The sequence below is a fragment of the Phalacrocorax carbo genome, chromosome 2 (assembly GCF_963921805.1).
Source record: "Phalacrocorax carbo chromosome 2, bPhaCar2.1, whole genome shotgun sequence".
NCBI classification, from domain to species: Eukaryota; Metazoa; Chordata; class Aves; order Suliformes; family Phalacrocoracidae; genus Phalacrocorax; species Phalacrocorax carbo.
In genome coordinates this window covers 148,162,241-148,177,816 of record NC_087514.1, presented here as the reverse complement: position 1 = coordinate 148,177,816, position 15,576 = coordinate 148,162,241, and positions in this window count along the sequence as shown.

Below are 15,576 nucleotides of genomic sequence, written 5' to 3'. Positions count from 1 at the left end.
ATGGGGAAACTGAGGGAGTTTCCCCATCGAGGGGCGAAGCGGCTCCCCGTTCACGTCCAGCCGGGGAGCGGGACCGGGGACCTCGGGGGCGGTGGGGGTGGCGAGAAGAGGGCTGCGGGTACGGGGACCACTGGCCGGCTGGGATGGGCGGTCATCTCCGCCCGGTGCCCTCCGGCGCGCTTCGAGAGCCCGGCCCGGCCGCCCGGTGCTGTCGGGCGGCGGCTGGCCCCTCTCCAGCTCCCCTCTGCCGAAGGGAACACCGCCCCCGGCTCCGCAGCCTCCTGGTGAAACGGGGCCGGGCTCGTTAATGACTTTCTCCAAACTGCAGCAGGAACAACCGCGGTCCGGCCGTCACTGCCTGCCCGGGAGCCCGGCGGGACCTGCTCTGCTCCCCCTCTCCTCTGCGGGTCACCCAGGCCGGGAGGGGCCTGAGGAGGGCTCCGGTGCTGTCCCCTGTTGACAGCCGGGGCAGTTGCGAGGCCGGACCAGGGCTTTATCCCAGCGGGTCCTGAAAACCTCCATGGATGGAGCCTGCACAAGCCCCCAGGGCAACCTGCGCTGCTGCTTCACCCTCCTCGGGGGTAAAGCGTTTAGTTAAGTGTTCCCCTGTGGATATAAACTCCGAGTCTCTCCCGTTTCTCATGGTGGAAAAGGTTTTCCGCCTGCCCAGTCTGGATGTCTCCTGTTTCGATTCACGCCCGCTGTACCTCCCTCACCCTCGCACCACCCACCGCTGTAAAAAGCCGGGTTTCTGGAACCCCCGCAGGCCCTGGCAGGGTGCTGCGGGGTCCCCCCGACGCCGCCTCTGCCCCGCTCTAAGCCCGGGCAGCTGCTCCCGCGCTCGCCGCCTCGGCGGTCCTTCGCCCCTCATGGGTGTGTTTCCCGTTCCGGCTCTCCCAAAACCGGCCGCAGGACTTAGGTACGGTCTCAAGAGTGCCGACCGTGAGGAAAACCCCTTCCCTCGGTCTCCTAAGCTGTGACCGTGTTCACGCCGCCCACGGTACACGGCTGGCTCCGGCCCAGCTCGCTCCCACCAGCACCCCCAGCCCTTCCAGCGGAGCTCGGCGGGGAGAACGGCGGGCAGGAGGCCCCTCGTCTCCCCCGCCCCAAACCTGCAGACCACGCACGGAAACCGCGGGGCTTCCCCGTTCCCCGCTCCGAGGCTCGCCGGGGGGCCGCGCTGCCCCTTACGCCGCGGGCAGCCCTCTCCCCAGCGCTCGAGGGCAGATGCGCAGCGGCCCCGCAGAAGCCGGGCGTGAGGCGCCGGTGGCGTGGCAGGAACCCGCCGTCCCCGGCCCCTGAGGCTGCTGGGGGGTGGCGTGGTGGGGCCGGGGGAGCCCACGACCGTCCCCGCATCCCCACGAACCCCGGGAGCTGCCAGCTCCCCGGCAGCCGGTCCCAGAGGTGCGCCGCGCAGCCGAGGCGCGGTCCCCGCGCCCCTGTGCCGCGTCACGGCCTGTGCCAGTAGCCCAGCGCCCAGGCCTCTGTAGACCCCGGTGGACCGGAGCTCCGCCCGAGGTCCCTCTCGTCCCCGGTGCCGCTGGGGCACACCTGGACGTGTGCCCGGTCCTTCCCCACCACGGCCGAGCGGACCGGGCACGGCGGGCCACAGCTGCGGTTGGAGAACCTCCTTTTCTGAAAGCAGATAAGCCAGCTGCTTCCCTCCCTGCCTGGCACGGCCCTGCCCGGGACGAGCACAGCCGAGGAACGAACGCTGCGTGTGAAGGCATCGTGCCTGGAAACACATCTTGAAGGTGCCGAACATGAAATCCTCCCGGATCCGTGTCACTCGGGTCCCGAAACACCCGCAAAAAAAAAAAGAAGAAAGGAAACGCTAAATTTTAACAACAAGGAGGTGACTTCGGGGGGATTTCCTGGCCACAGAGCTGGCTCTGTTCCTTCTGCTGCGTGCCCAAGGTGTCGTCACCCATGGGGTGGCGAGTCCTTGCTCCTGCCACCCCGCGGCGGGAGCCGGGGAGTTCAAAGCCGATGAGCAAACCACTTCGAGTAGCCCCTGTCACCACCGCACCCACTCGAGGGACACGCACTCCGACGCTGACCCACGGCCTGTCTTGCAGCATGTTGCCCTAGTCAGACAGCCCAAGCGCCACCAGATCCAGCGGGAGAGCAACTTCCCCGAAATCGTCCCTTTTCCCCCCAAAGCCCCTACCGCCAGCCTTCTGCCAGCGCAGCTCTTAGACCACGGTCTGTCCCTGGGGGCGAGACAGACCCCAGGGCATTTCTCCTTCACGTGCTGGTGAAGCACCTTCCCGAGGGTCACGTCTGAAGGCTTCAGGCGGTGATGGGGAGGGAGAACAGGGTCTCCCCTGTGGACCTAAGGAACATACGTGCCCAGAGCGGCTATGCCCAGCCGTTGCCGTGCCCGGAGCCTCTCCCCGCTCCCCGGGGCCGGCGGTGCCCGCTGGGCCCCGCCGCACACTGGTGCCGCACCGCCGGCGTGAGCCCGGCAGCTCCCGACGACGGGAGCGCGCTCCTTGGGGGAGCAGGGGGATATTTTGGGAACTCACTGCTTCCAGACTGCTGGGGACTCGCAGCCTGTCTTGAGAGCGTTCAGACCTGGCAAATCTTTGGCAAGTTTGCGGGTAGTGCCCCAGGGGAGGTAAGCGGTGCGTGGGACGGGTCTTGTACGGCCCTTCTCCCCCTCGTCGTGCACGGCCGGGGCTCTGCGTGTGCGCCGCGGTGCGAAGGCGCTGAAACACTACTTCCCCCGCCGCTCCGTGCCCGGCCCCGGGTCAGAAGCGGTCCCCGCACCGTGCTGAGCTCAGCCCTCGCCCCTGCAGCAGTGATGGCTTTAAAGCCGAACGGTTCCGGGTTTGTATATTTGCCTTTGCGGAATGAGCACGCACCGTCCCCGAAGGAACAGCCTGAGGCGCGGGGAAGCTCCTCTCGGGCTGCCTAAGGCGTTACGAAAAGGAAACTTGGGAACACTGGGAGCCGGTACCAGCGCGGCCCGGGCCACGGCAACGCACCCGGGCCAGCACCGCCCGTGTCGCAGACGCCCTTCGTTCAATGTTTGTCCTGCCCGAGTGTCCCGCCCGCCGCCCTCCTGCCCGCCGAGAGGGCTCACCAGCACAGCAAATACATGGCCGGCGCCTGACCGTTCGTCATTTCAGTTCCCCGAGGGCAGGAACCAGCACACTGCCTTCTCTCCACAGTCAGTGGCAAGCGACAAATCTACCTGGAAGCCACCTCTGCAGGGACCAGGAGTTGCTAAAGGTCCAGTGGTGGGGCGGGGGATGGGGCCAGGGCAGGGCTGCGTGCGGGGTCTGGCTCACCCCCCCCCACTCCCGACCCTCCGTGGGCCCACGCAATGCCTCCCCGCGCCGATGGAATAAGAGGAGGGCGCGCACCCTGCACCGAGGGGAGCGGGAGCACCGGGCTTGCCAGGTCCGCCGGCCCTGCCTCTGCCGGGGTGCTCGGCGCTGTACGCGTCCCCGCCCGAGGAGACCGAGCCTTCAGCGAGGGATGGGGCCCGACCCCGGCTCGGGAAGACGGCGAGCACCTCCTCCGCGGGCGGGGGGCTCCCGAGCACAGCTGGCACTCCACAGCAGCTCTGCTTCTCTAGGGCAAGAAGCACTCCCGGCCCGCCGGCGCCCGTCCCTCCCCGGTGACAGGTTTCACCTCGGGGTCTGCACGGAGCGTGGAAGGAAACCGGTCCCAGCTCTCCGACTGCCCCAGCGTCGTCGGCGCTGAGCACGGCGGTCCGTGCCGGAAGGGTCGGGCCCCGGCGGGCCTCGCCACCTCCCAGGGCTCTGCCCCGACTCTCACAAACACCCTTTTTAGCCTCATGTCCCCGCGCCTGGCTGCCTTAGCGGCGGCCGGGGCGGCAAGTGGCTCCCTCCGCGTACCCGGGACCCGCGTACCCCCTCCGCGTGAACAAGGGACCGGCCGCCCCCACCACCCACCCATGGGCTGCTCCCCAGCTCCTCCGCCGCGGTACGAGTCCCAATGTGAGAAGCAGCAGCACTCGCCTGCGGAGGCCCCCCGGGGATGCTGCGTGGGGAACGCGGCCCCACACTGGCCCATAGCTGCCCCAAGCTCTGCCACCTCCAACCCGCCCTCCCACCCCTACGTGCTCCAGCTTCCACCTTCTGCTCCGTTTTGCCCTGAGCAGTTAGGAGATGAAAATGGCTAAAAGGTGGAGTTAAGTGAGCAGCAGTGAGGTCCGAGGTGGCGGGGAGCCACAGGTGACAGGGGACAGGCCCACACCCCGCACACTGCCTTTTAATTGGAGGCTTCTGAAGTAGTTCCAAACTCATGTCATGCTCCAGAATAACGAAACCTGTTACCTAAAGCTAAGGTAAAATCCCCAACCCCCTAAAGCCCTCAGGTCAGTTGGGTTTCCCATCCAGGCCTAAAGTCCAGCTCTTACTCTTATGTTCCCTGAGTATTTTTCCTAACTCCTGTTCCAATGCCATGAAACACAGGCATGGAGAGACAAGCTGGGAGAGTTCCCCCTTCCTCTGTGCAGGCACTACCCAATATTCTTCCCAAATCTTCAGATCCACCTTGTCAATGTCTGGTTAAACGAGGGGTCTCGGGTCTACAAAGGCACAGTGGGGCAAATACCGAGCATGGCCATTTCTTCAAGATTAAAAACTTACCAGCTCGCCTCTTGGGGTTCCTTGGTGTGCTGCACTCTTTCAGAGGTGCAACGTTTGATGCAGAAAGGAAGCGGGAGGCTTTTGAAAGACCGGATCAGAGTTAGCCCAATATCTATGCAAACGATATTTTACCAGGAAAGGATTAAAAAACCCCAAACCCTATTGCAATTCCTGATTTCATATAGCGTTTTATTTAATTAAAAAAAAAAAAAAAAGATAGAATCTTCTCAGTTCTTTTTACCATTGAAACCGTAATTTAAATTAACCTTTGCTCAGTGCAACCTTGGGGGATTGTGTGTTTCCCGGTAATAAGCTTTTGAACGACTTTCCTGCTCTGAAGGCGAGGGGAGGAGGCCCGCAGGCCTGGCCGGGCGCGTCAGGGTCCCCCACCGCACGCCCGCCACCGGGCAGGTCCGCGCTGCTAGACACCAGAGGACGAAAACTCGCTTTGCAGAGAGGTCTGCGGGAGCTCTTTTGCTTCCCGCGGGCCGGCAAAGCTCCACCAGCCCTCACCGCCCCGGGCGGCGCCCTCAGCACCCCCGGAGGCAGGTGCCCGGGACCCGTGCGCCACCCGGGGGGCTCCCCCGGAGCAGGGAGAGGCCCCCCGCAGGGCGGGGGGCTGAGGAAGGAGCGGACCCGGCCGCCGATCCCCGGCCGCGGCGAGCCCGCCCCTTCTCCCGCCGCCCCCGTGAGGCCCATAAATACGATGGGGAGCAGCGCTCCCCCCCCGCCACCGCTACCGGGGCGAGCGCGGCGCGGCGGGGCGGCGGCCCCACAAAGGCGGCGGGGCCGCCCCGGGCCCTCGCACGGCCGGCGGAGGAGGCGGCACCTGCAGCCGGGGTCGGCCCGGCTGCACGCACTCCCCTCTGAGCTGGTACCTGGGCGCTGGGTTGGTAATGCACCATAAAGAGCCTCCTTTCAGGCTCTTTCAAGCCGAGATCGCGGAGGTCACCATGTCTACAAACCCCCCTCTGTCGGCCGCTCGGGCCGGGGTGCCAGCGCGGCAAGCTGGAGAGCAGGCACAGCCCATGGGAATCCCAACACTTGTGCCGCCGGCTCCCCCGGCCCGCCCTTCTCCCCCGCTCCTCCGCTCTCCCGCCCCGAGGAGCCGCTGAATGTAACAAATGAGCTGCAATCGATCTGCGGGCACGGGGGAAAATCAAATTATATGGTGCGGCTGGGCGGCCGCGGCCGGCAAAAGGTGCGGACGAGCGGCGGGCGGGCTGCCGGCGCCGCTCCGCCGGAGCGCTCCCCGTGGGCTGCTGCCGCCGCCGGCCCCGCGCCCGCCGGTCTCGGCCCGGCTCGGCTCCGCTCCCCTCCCCCGCTAAACCCGGCTCCCCCAGCCGCCGCCTCCCTGCTCCGGCCTCGCTGCCGGGCGTGCGGAGGCGCCACCAGCCACCGCAAAGCACCTGCAGGGGTGCATCAAAGGCGTCTGTCGTCCCCTTCTGGGGCCGCTTTCTGGTCTCCTCCCTGCGCCCCTCTCCCGGGCAAGGGGAAGCAGCCTCGTCCCGGCATCAGCCCCTCCGGGCCCGTCCCGCACCCGCGGAGCCCAGGTCTCGCCGCGCTCAAGCGAAGGGGGAGCCGGGCACCCGCCGGCCCGGCCGGGCAGCACCTGCCCAAGCGGCGGGTGCGAGCAGAGGGGGTTCAGGCAGCGAGCTCGTACCTGAGCCCTTTTCTCGCCCCCCAGACGCGGGCGTGGGGACGGCTCCGCTTGGGAAAAACCCCCGCGCGGGCCGGCGGGTCCATGGGAATCTGGCCACTTGTGCCGGCCGCAGCCGGGAGGGGGCTGTGCTTCCTTTACAAAAAGAGACACAATTAAGCAAAATGCTCAATGAACATTATAAATGATGTGCAATCGCCTCGCAGATTGCTTAGCAAATCAAATTATATGGTTGCTCACAGATGATTTCCATGTGCTTTAAAACGCAAACAGGTACTTTCTGATTTTGGTTTTTTTTGTTGTTGTTGGTGGGTTCTTTTTCCCCCTAAACAAAAAATCAACAACAACAAAAAAAGCGCGCAGCGCCTTAAACATTGCAGAGCAATGCCACACGCTGAAAGGCGGCTGTGTGAATATTCACGTTCTCCTTTGTTCGCCCCTGAATTTCACAATAGCTCGGGGAGGGCACGTCCACTGCACTCTTGTAAATTTACCAACCCTTGACTAAAACCGCCAGGCACCTGCTTGGCAGAGCACAAAGCTGCCTACGTTTCCACCAACAATTTACTGATTCATCAGCTTCTAAACTGGTCCGACAATAGAAGGGCTCAAAGCTAATATCATTTAAATCAACGGAGATGGCCGAGCTGGAGGCTCGGCTGCCGGAGGAGGCGGCAGGGCCGCGGCGGCCGCCCGGCTCCTCCCGCCCGAGCCCTCCAGGTGCGAGCGGGGCCGGCCGGGGCTGCCCCCCGGGCCCGGGCCCGGGGCCGCGGCAGGTCGGCGGAAAAGGCGGCCGCGGTGCGGGCTGGGGGATGCCGGGCGGGTGCTGGCTTTGCCGGATGGTGAGGGCCCGGCACACCGCAGCGGAATGAAACCGCGACAAACCCAAGCGGCCCCGCAGAGAACAGGTTCCTAAGCGGGCGGTGCTGCGACCGCCCCAAAAGGCGCAGGCAGCCTGGGAGCAGGGGCTGGCTCCCGCGGGGTGCCCTGAGCAGGGCCTGGCTCCCCGGGGGTGGCCGGAGCCCCCGGCGGCATGCCGTGCCGGCCGCGGTGTGTCCCTTCTCCGTCCCCCGTGGGCAATTTGGAAGCAAGGCCACTGGAGGAAAACAGTACACAAAAAGCACGTTTGCTAAGGAGTCCCGTTTTCCAATAGACAAAACCACTCATGGTTCCTTGAGGCCAGGTCCTGACAACACTCTGCTCTGATCCAGAGGATTGCTCATTTGAAAAATTACACCAGACCATCACCATAACCGCAGAAGCGCTAGGAGAAAACCAAGCAAAGTAGGTGACAATTGCTGAAAATGCTAGCGACATGCTGTACAGTTTTAAAAAGGGTAATAAGCCTGCCTAACATCAGCCGGCGGGAGGCACTGTGACTTGGTTTTAATTTTTTTTCCCTGACAGCCTCCGATGACTAAGAGCTCTGGCCCAGTGGCTAAGAGGGCACTTTCTCCAACAACCGCGTTACACCATCTCTTCCATAAATACATCCAGCTCTAGATTAAAGAGAATTAAGCTTTTCCTGTCGTTGCTCTTTTTTGTTGGTCAGGGGTTCCTTGTTTTCTAATCTCCACCCTTGATTTCTTCCTCCCTGGTTTATGCCCATTTATGCTTGTGCGAGTGTGGGTTCCCACGAAAGATCTCTACCTCCACGGGATCTTCCCCTAGGTTTACATACAACTGCTACGTTCCTTCCCAGCTCTCATTTTGCCGGGGCAAGCAAAGCAAGCTCAGGATTAGCCTCCCTGATTCTTTATCACCCAAATCACCTTTCCTTGCCCTTTTCTCCATATGAGTTACTCTGCTGGGACAACCAGAGCTGTAACTGTACAGTCACCCCAGAGAGCCCTCACAACTCCTTGGAGAATGCAGTCAGCATTTGCCTTTCTGCCAAAACCCCTCACTTTGTACTGCGAGGGTTATATTTACCCTTCTCATGGCCACGTTCCTCCAGCAGCTCATGACCACTTTGTCATTAACTAGTGCCCCAAGGTCTTTTTCCTCCTGTCTGGCAAGGACTACAGAGACCACAGCCATAGCACACGCTCTTACCATACATCCCAAATGTGTGCCTCAATACTGGATTTCGTTCCTTCTCTGCCACTCTGGTACTCACAGTCCTAGGCTTCCTCCCGATGATTTGTCAAGCCTGTGCAGTGTTGGGACGCCCTTCCTGCTCTGTGGCTTTGTCAGAGGTTGTTAGTAGAGTCCTTCTTTTCTGTTCAGTCCGTAAGAGCAAAGAGATGACCATCCTGGGCCATGGCATAGGTCCACCCAGTTCCCTCACCAGCCTGTGCCCATGGTAAGAGTTCAGGGACTTCTTTTGCCAGGGATTGTTTCTGTGTCTCCAAGAGCTCTTGACATATTTCTCTCCTCTATGAATTTGTCTAATGGCTTTCAGAACGGAAGCAGCAAGTTGTTTTATTAAAATGATTAGATACTATTTAGTAGAAAGTTTTAAATGAATGATTCCTGTCTTGGAAACGGATGCAAGACTTACAGATGCAGGTAAACCCAGAGGCCTAAAAGCATCTTAGGGCTCCATGTTCCTCAAGGATTTCTCCTCAGCTACTGTCGAACCCTACAAGTTTCTCTCCTAAGGAGACATCCTACACAGCTGGTGTTTTGTGGAATAGTCTTGGCTGTAATACAATATGAAAACTATACTGATGACTTTTAGCTAGGAAGAGCTGACCTGCCATGGTTGTTCAGTTCCAGGAAAGGACTCCCAGTGGAGATCCCCCAACCCCCATTTCCAAATGCAGTTAGGTTTTTCTCCAGCCCAGAGTTAGATGTCTTACAACATTTGTTGGCTCCTGGCTGAGCCCGCTGGCTCACTCTTGCATTCTTTGTTGATCAACCGCCTCTCACCATACCAGGAGCCTTGGGGCTGGGTGCCCAGTGCCTACAATTTAGGCATTGCAAAACCACATCCCTGCATCCATTCAGCCCTGAGGCTTTTATCTTTGTGGCGAATTATTAACCAAGTCAGGGACATAAAAACATCTACACAAGGAGATGCTGCATTTCCTTTGGAAGTTGTCCACACATGAGTAGTATGTTTTTACCTACCCTGGTAGCTCTTCTATGCTCACCTTCCAGTAGGCATGGGGGAACACTCCTCATTTCACTCTATGAGAAATTTCTCATGATGAGGATTGTTATCATGACTCCTCTCAGTGACCTCTTCCTGAGGCTAAGCAAATGCATTTCCCTTCACTATGCGCTTTTTAAACACCTTAATGTTTTTGCTGTCCTCTGCTAATTTTCCTGTGGTTTTTCTTCAAGTGTAAAGTCCAAAACCAGACACTGTACTTAGGCTAAGCCTCACCAGTGCCAAGTAGAGCAGAATAATTACCTCAGCCTTTTACCCAAAACACTGCTGCTAATATATTCCCAAATGGCATTTTGTTTTCTGCATAGGTTTTATCCCACTTTACTTGGTTTACATGGTTCACAACAGCTAGTTGATCTATTCCTGTACTATTGCTGTCTTATCAGGTGTTCCTCATTTCACAAACTGTGCATTTAAATTGTCTTTTGTCCCAAGACTGCATTTTGTACTTGTCTTCATTACAGTGCAGCTTATTGATTTCAGGCAAGCTCTCCAATCTGTGAAGATCAATTCTGAGTCCTGATCCTGTTCTCCAAATCAACCTTTCCCAGCCAGTGCTCTCAGGAGTTGAATTAAGTACTCTCTTTTCCAGTAGCCAATTTATTGTTGAAAACACTGGGGCTGCCCCACTTGTCATGTCCAGCTTTGACAGGGAACCACGGATATGGGCTTTGGTATGATTCGAATATTATGTGCTCATTCTAATCCTGACATCATTTAGATCTTATTACATGGTTTTGTTTACTAGAAGAGTAAGGATTCTGACAGTAACAAAGTTGACATGTATCACATCTAACTCTTTATACACTTGGCTAGTTAGTCCTTCAAATAAGGACACCGAATTAATGTGAAGTGATACATTCTTGATTAATCCATGTTGATACATTCTACTGCCTTCTTATTACTACGTGCTTACAAATTGATTAATAATTGACTCTCATTATCATGGTTACACAGATGGATTTATACTTCCCAGGATCCTCTTTGCTCTTTTTTGAGCTTGTAAACACATGCCTCTGGCATCAACGTTCTCAAGCAAGTTACTTAGGTTGTGAATCATCATCGCCTCTAACTTCAGCCAGTCAAAAGCTGGACAGTAATTAGGAGAGGGATTCAGTTCCTTACACACAGAAGTATGACACGCATGGTCTAGTATCATGTTAAGTCTATATAGTATCAAAGACATTTCTTGGCGCTCACAGGTATGACACAAGACTTGCAAGAGACCTGCACCTTTCTAGAAGCTGAAGCTTCCATGTGGGACACCTGATAGCATCTCAAATCAGACAGGGCATCTATATCTATGCTAGAGTAACTGCATCTGTAAGTATAATGTGTTCGTTAATAGTCAGGGGGAAAAGATCGTGTAACGAACCACCGTTAAGAGAGAACTTACTTAAGATGGAGTCTGCTGGCCTTTGAAGATGCCACCCCCGCTTCACTGGCAATAAAAGGAACCAAAATATTTTAGCTTCAAGTTACAGGACTAATATTTAGGTGGCTACATGTTTTTCAAGGCATTCTGACATTGAAACGGTTCAAATGCCTAGCAAGAGTTCTGAAGTACCTAAGTGCCCCACTCCCACACTGGCCCACGCTTATACTGGCTGATTTTCAGCACTACTGACAGACACCCAATGTAGGAAGCTAATTACTCCAAAGCCTCCCGAAATGTGGAGTGCCCTCTTTACACGCTTACAGCTCTCTAACAATTACCAAGTGAACCTGCACTGATTAAACCTGAGCTTGGGTGTCTTTGTTGATTGAGAGGAATCCAGGGTTTTATAACTCTGCCCTATCCATCAAGCACAGAGAGGAGCCTTTCACTCACCCTCAGTTGTTGTGATGATAACTACATGAAAGCTTGCAGGGCACTCTGATCTCTGGTAACAGAGCCACATGCACTCAGGGCAGGAGGTTTTCATGCACCATGTAGTACAGACTGCAATACTGGAAATTCACCTGAGCTGCCCACAGCCCTGAGCTGTTTTAAGGTCTTCCTCCAGATCTACAGACAGGACACTGATGGCAGGGCATGTCTAACGCAACAGCAAATGCCGTAAATTAAGAAAACATCAAAGATACATCAGATGACAATTGCTTTTTTGTTACCAAACCACTCCAGACCTCTTCTGGACACAGCGAGTCCCAAAGGTACATGAACACTGTAAATCCACAGGTTGGGCTGCAGGCATACATTCATGCTCTTCTAACGTATGAGATCTTTATGGTCAATTATAGCTGAACAAATAAATGACATATAGTACGGATGAAGAAAGGGCAGCTGAAGAAAGCAGCATTTCCCTCATCTGTGCCCTTATTTGCAAGCTGTCAGAAATTTGTAGTAATAATTCTACTGCCAGTAGCTACAGGCTGTTTGATTTAATCCATGCCTCCACCAGCTTCCCCATGAACAGAGCCCACAAGGAGTAATCATATAATAATTCAGATCCAAACGAGCTGCTGCAGTTTCCCACCCCAGCACGAGGACTGAACCCGAATTACCCTAGGCCACCTGTCCCCGCTCACCACTGCAATGTACAGTAGAGGGATTTAGCTCTTATTTGTAATCTTTTGTCTGCAGCCTTGTTGTTTGGGTGGGGCTGCACCTGTTTGTGGCGGGTGGGAATCCCTTAATTATGGATGTGAGGCTGGGCAGCGAGAGCTGGCCCTGAGTGCTGGCACACAAAGGCTTAGGGGAACGCGTGTGAATTCAGTGCCCTCTTTATGCCATGCCACCATTCATTGCAAATCCTCTGCAGGTCTTCACGGCTCAACTCCTGCATTCCCAGGGCTTCTGCCTGGTATTTCACACACTGGATTGTCCTTTCTTTAGAGGGCTGAGATGCTGCCTCCCTGTGTTTTGGATTTTTGGGCTCTGTGCTTAAGAATAGCAGTTGAGGGACAATAATACATTTTAAGGTGTACTTTTGGCTATAGCATGACCAGTTCTTTCCTATTACCAAATGTAAATTGAGCTTACTCGGTCAACATATCCCCATTGCTTTGAAGTGTCATGTTAGTAACGATGGCTTGAGCCATGGCCACCCAGGTTATACACTCTGAATCTTCAGAGATGATGCGACGACCCCAATAGCTTACCTCACTAATCCCAGTTACCTGCTGAAGCCCCTGTCCATGCTGCCTCACTTCAGCGAGTGCCTCATTCCCTCCTGCCCCTGCCCTAGACTCCCCTCTGCCCTCAACACCTCATCTCCTGCTGCCTGGAGTCACCATCTTTTGCTCCCTCTTCTCCCTCCCTACCCAAGCTTTGCCTCATGGCAAATGTCACTCTTTCCCACCAAAATGCCAGCAGAGAAGACACGGATAGCAGCCTGCCTCCACCTTTGAACTCCAGAGGCCAATGCCACAGACACCTCTCAAGAACACAAATGAATTTGTGCCTAGACTTTGCACTCCCCAGCTGAAGTGTGACCTATTCGTAAGAAAACTCTGGTGTACCTGGCTGCCAAAATCGACCAAGCTTCTGTTGAGCATGAACGCAGACATCCCCCAAACTCACAACACAACAGTTTTTTCCACCCTTTTCCACGCCAGCTCCCGAGCTTCTTCTAGGTTTGCGGATTCCTCACGGGAAAAGCGGGCCGGGCGGCGAACAACGCCAGGGTCCGGCCTCGGGGCTCTGCCGCCATCTTGTGACGCCGCGCGGAACGGCGCTGACAGGGAACGGCCCTGTCATGGCGCTCCCGCTGCTAGCCGGGTCCTCCGTGCCCGCCACACCGCCAACCCCACCCCACACCCCCATCCGGGGCTGGGAGGGCGGCCGTCGGGCCCCTACAGGTGCTGCGACCTGCCGTGGCCACCCCCTGCCTTTCCACAGCGCAGCACACCAAAACGTGTTAAAACCGCTCCAGAAAACCAGGCTCGCCAAGGCACAGCAATGCCTGAATCATTGCATCATGACTAAAACAGCCCTGAAAATGGTTGAAATTTGTTTTCTTGCTAATAATGGTGCTTTCCATTTGCTGTGCTGCTGCCTCAGCGGCTTGCAGGTTTCTGGCTGTGGACCAGGCCGGTAGATGTTCTTCAGCCCACATTGATTCAGTGTAAAGACCCAAGCTAGTACTAGATAATGAACGCTGAGACCTGCCATGAACGACTCCTGTGAAGAGAACGAAAAGGGGGTTTAGCTGGTTCCCCACTCGTGGTTGCTGCAGAGCGCAGCACCTGTACACCCCTCTCCTCCCCTTGCTCCTTGGCAGCGTGCAGATGAGGACCCAGCATCCATGCCTTCTTTGAACCTGTTGTTATAGCCATGAGGATAACCAGGGTTGAGAGCCAGCTGTTGTTGAGTTTATATGACAAATGAGAGGTTCAGATGTAAGATTTATAGCAATTACATTGCCACCTGCTATTGCTTTAATCCGTATCCCAGCTTTTTAATTGTTAAGCGGGGGGGCTATTGGCACATGAATACACAAGGACTATCTTAAAAGGTGTAAAGCATTAGGATTGCATCCCAGTCATCACAAGTAGGGCTGCCCCTTTTTTGAGTTTTAGCCTCTACTGTGAATTTTGGTCTCATTTTTGAACAGTTTTGTCTTGAGCTTTCTAGGACTCCTGTACTTTATAATTTCATCCACGATTTAATTCATTCATTCATTCATTTATTTATTTTAGCAAATGCAGATTATTTCATTTTAGGCTTGGCCTGCTCTTTCTAGTTTGGCTTCCTGACAACCTTCTGCTGTCAAGTGGCCTGCATTCATTTGCATTGTGTCTGATTTTCAGCAGGTCCCTATCTGAGGCCTATTCCTCCTGGCTGTTACCCATGTGAGCGGTCCTACTGCAGTCAGAGTGATAATAGCTGTCAGTAATTGGTACTTCCACAGGTTTGCAAGGTCAGGGCTTGCCTCTTCCCCCCTTTGGATAGCTCTAATCTGCTCACAAGTCATGCTTCATCAGAAAAAAAGAACACCAAGAATTTTGAAAGGTTTGCTATCAGGTTCCACAAAGGGATATGCTTGGGAGAAACATACTGGAGAGACATACAAAATAGACTATGATTTGCATAAGGAGCTACTGAGAGAGAGGAACTGAATGAGAGGTCGAGGGAAGGTTTTTCACTGACTTCAAAGAGTATTGGATCAGATCCATGCAGAGCATCTACAACTTCCTTTGATGCACCAGCAAACCAGATAATGAGCCTCTCTTCTCCATACATGCCCTACCTAAGGCATTATGTGGAGAAAGACTCTGAGACTGGCAATGGCACAAGCTGGTTTTAGAAGACAAAGTAGTCTGTAAAATCTATTTGGGAGAAGCTGTTTTTTCTAGGTGATCTAAGGTTGCAGCAGGTATGAAAGCAAACGTACCCTAGAGGTCAGTGCAGAGCAGCCATTTGACCTATTCTGTGTTCTGAGGGAAAATTGTCAGAGTATTCTGGAATATGAAAGTAGATTTTTTTTAAAGTGTATTTTGAGGTGACTCCAAGTAGTCACTGTGCATCCCTCTTCACAATCACCCAACCGTATGCCGTACCTCCACAGAACAGGATCCCAAAACTGTACTCTGTTACCTTGCTCAGACAGAATGTTATCTGCTTTATGCTACACCTTCCACCTCATATTCCCACTTACTCCCTATACCACACCTCACCCCTTGAGGTCTGCCTGCTGCAGAGTAGCCCAGCCTTATCACCCCATCTGCATCACATCTCCCCAGCACCCACAAGCTGTCCCCCCACCATGGTCCCAACAGTCTCGTTTGTCCTTCTCCAGGCAGAAGGACGGTTCTGATAGCCGGTAGGTCCCAGCAGATGCTGTTGTGGTGGCCGCAGGCTGGGAAGTCATCACAAACACAGCTGATCAGCTGTAGTTATCTGTGGAGAAGTGCTTAATGGGCCGAGTTAAATACCACAACACGGGCAGAGTGGAAGAGTTTTACTGTGTTTCTTTGGAGCAGTTAATATGTTATCTCTGTTTTAGGCAATGTGTTTTTTTTTCTTGGAAATTCCTGCCTATTCTTGAGGCAGATGTAGAGCAAGAAGGCGAAATCTTGCAGAAAAGAAGATAAATTGGCAGAGGGGTAATAGAAATAAGAATAGCAACAGGGCCAAAATAATAAGCCATCATAAGCATTTCTGCAGCCCTTTTCATCTGTGGATGTCAAGCAATTTGCAAGAGCTAAAAAAATTAAGCCTCCCAGCAGTG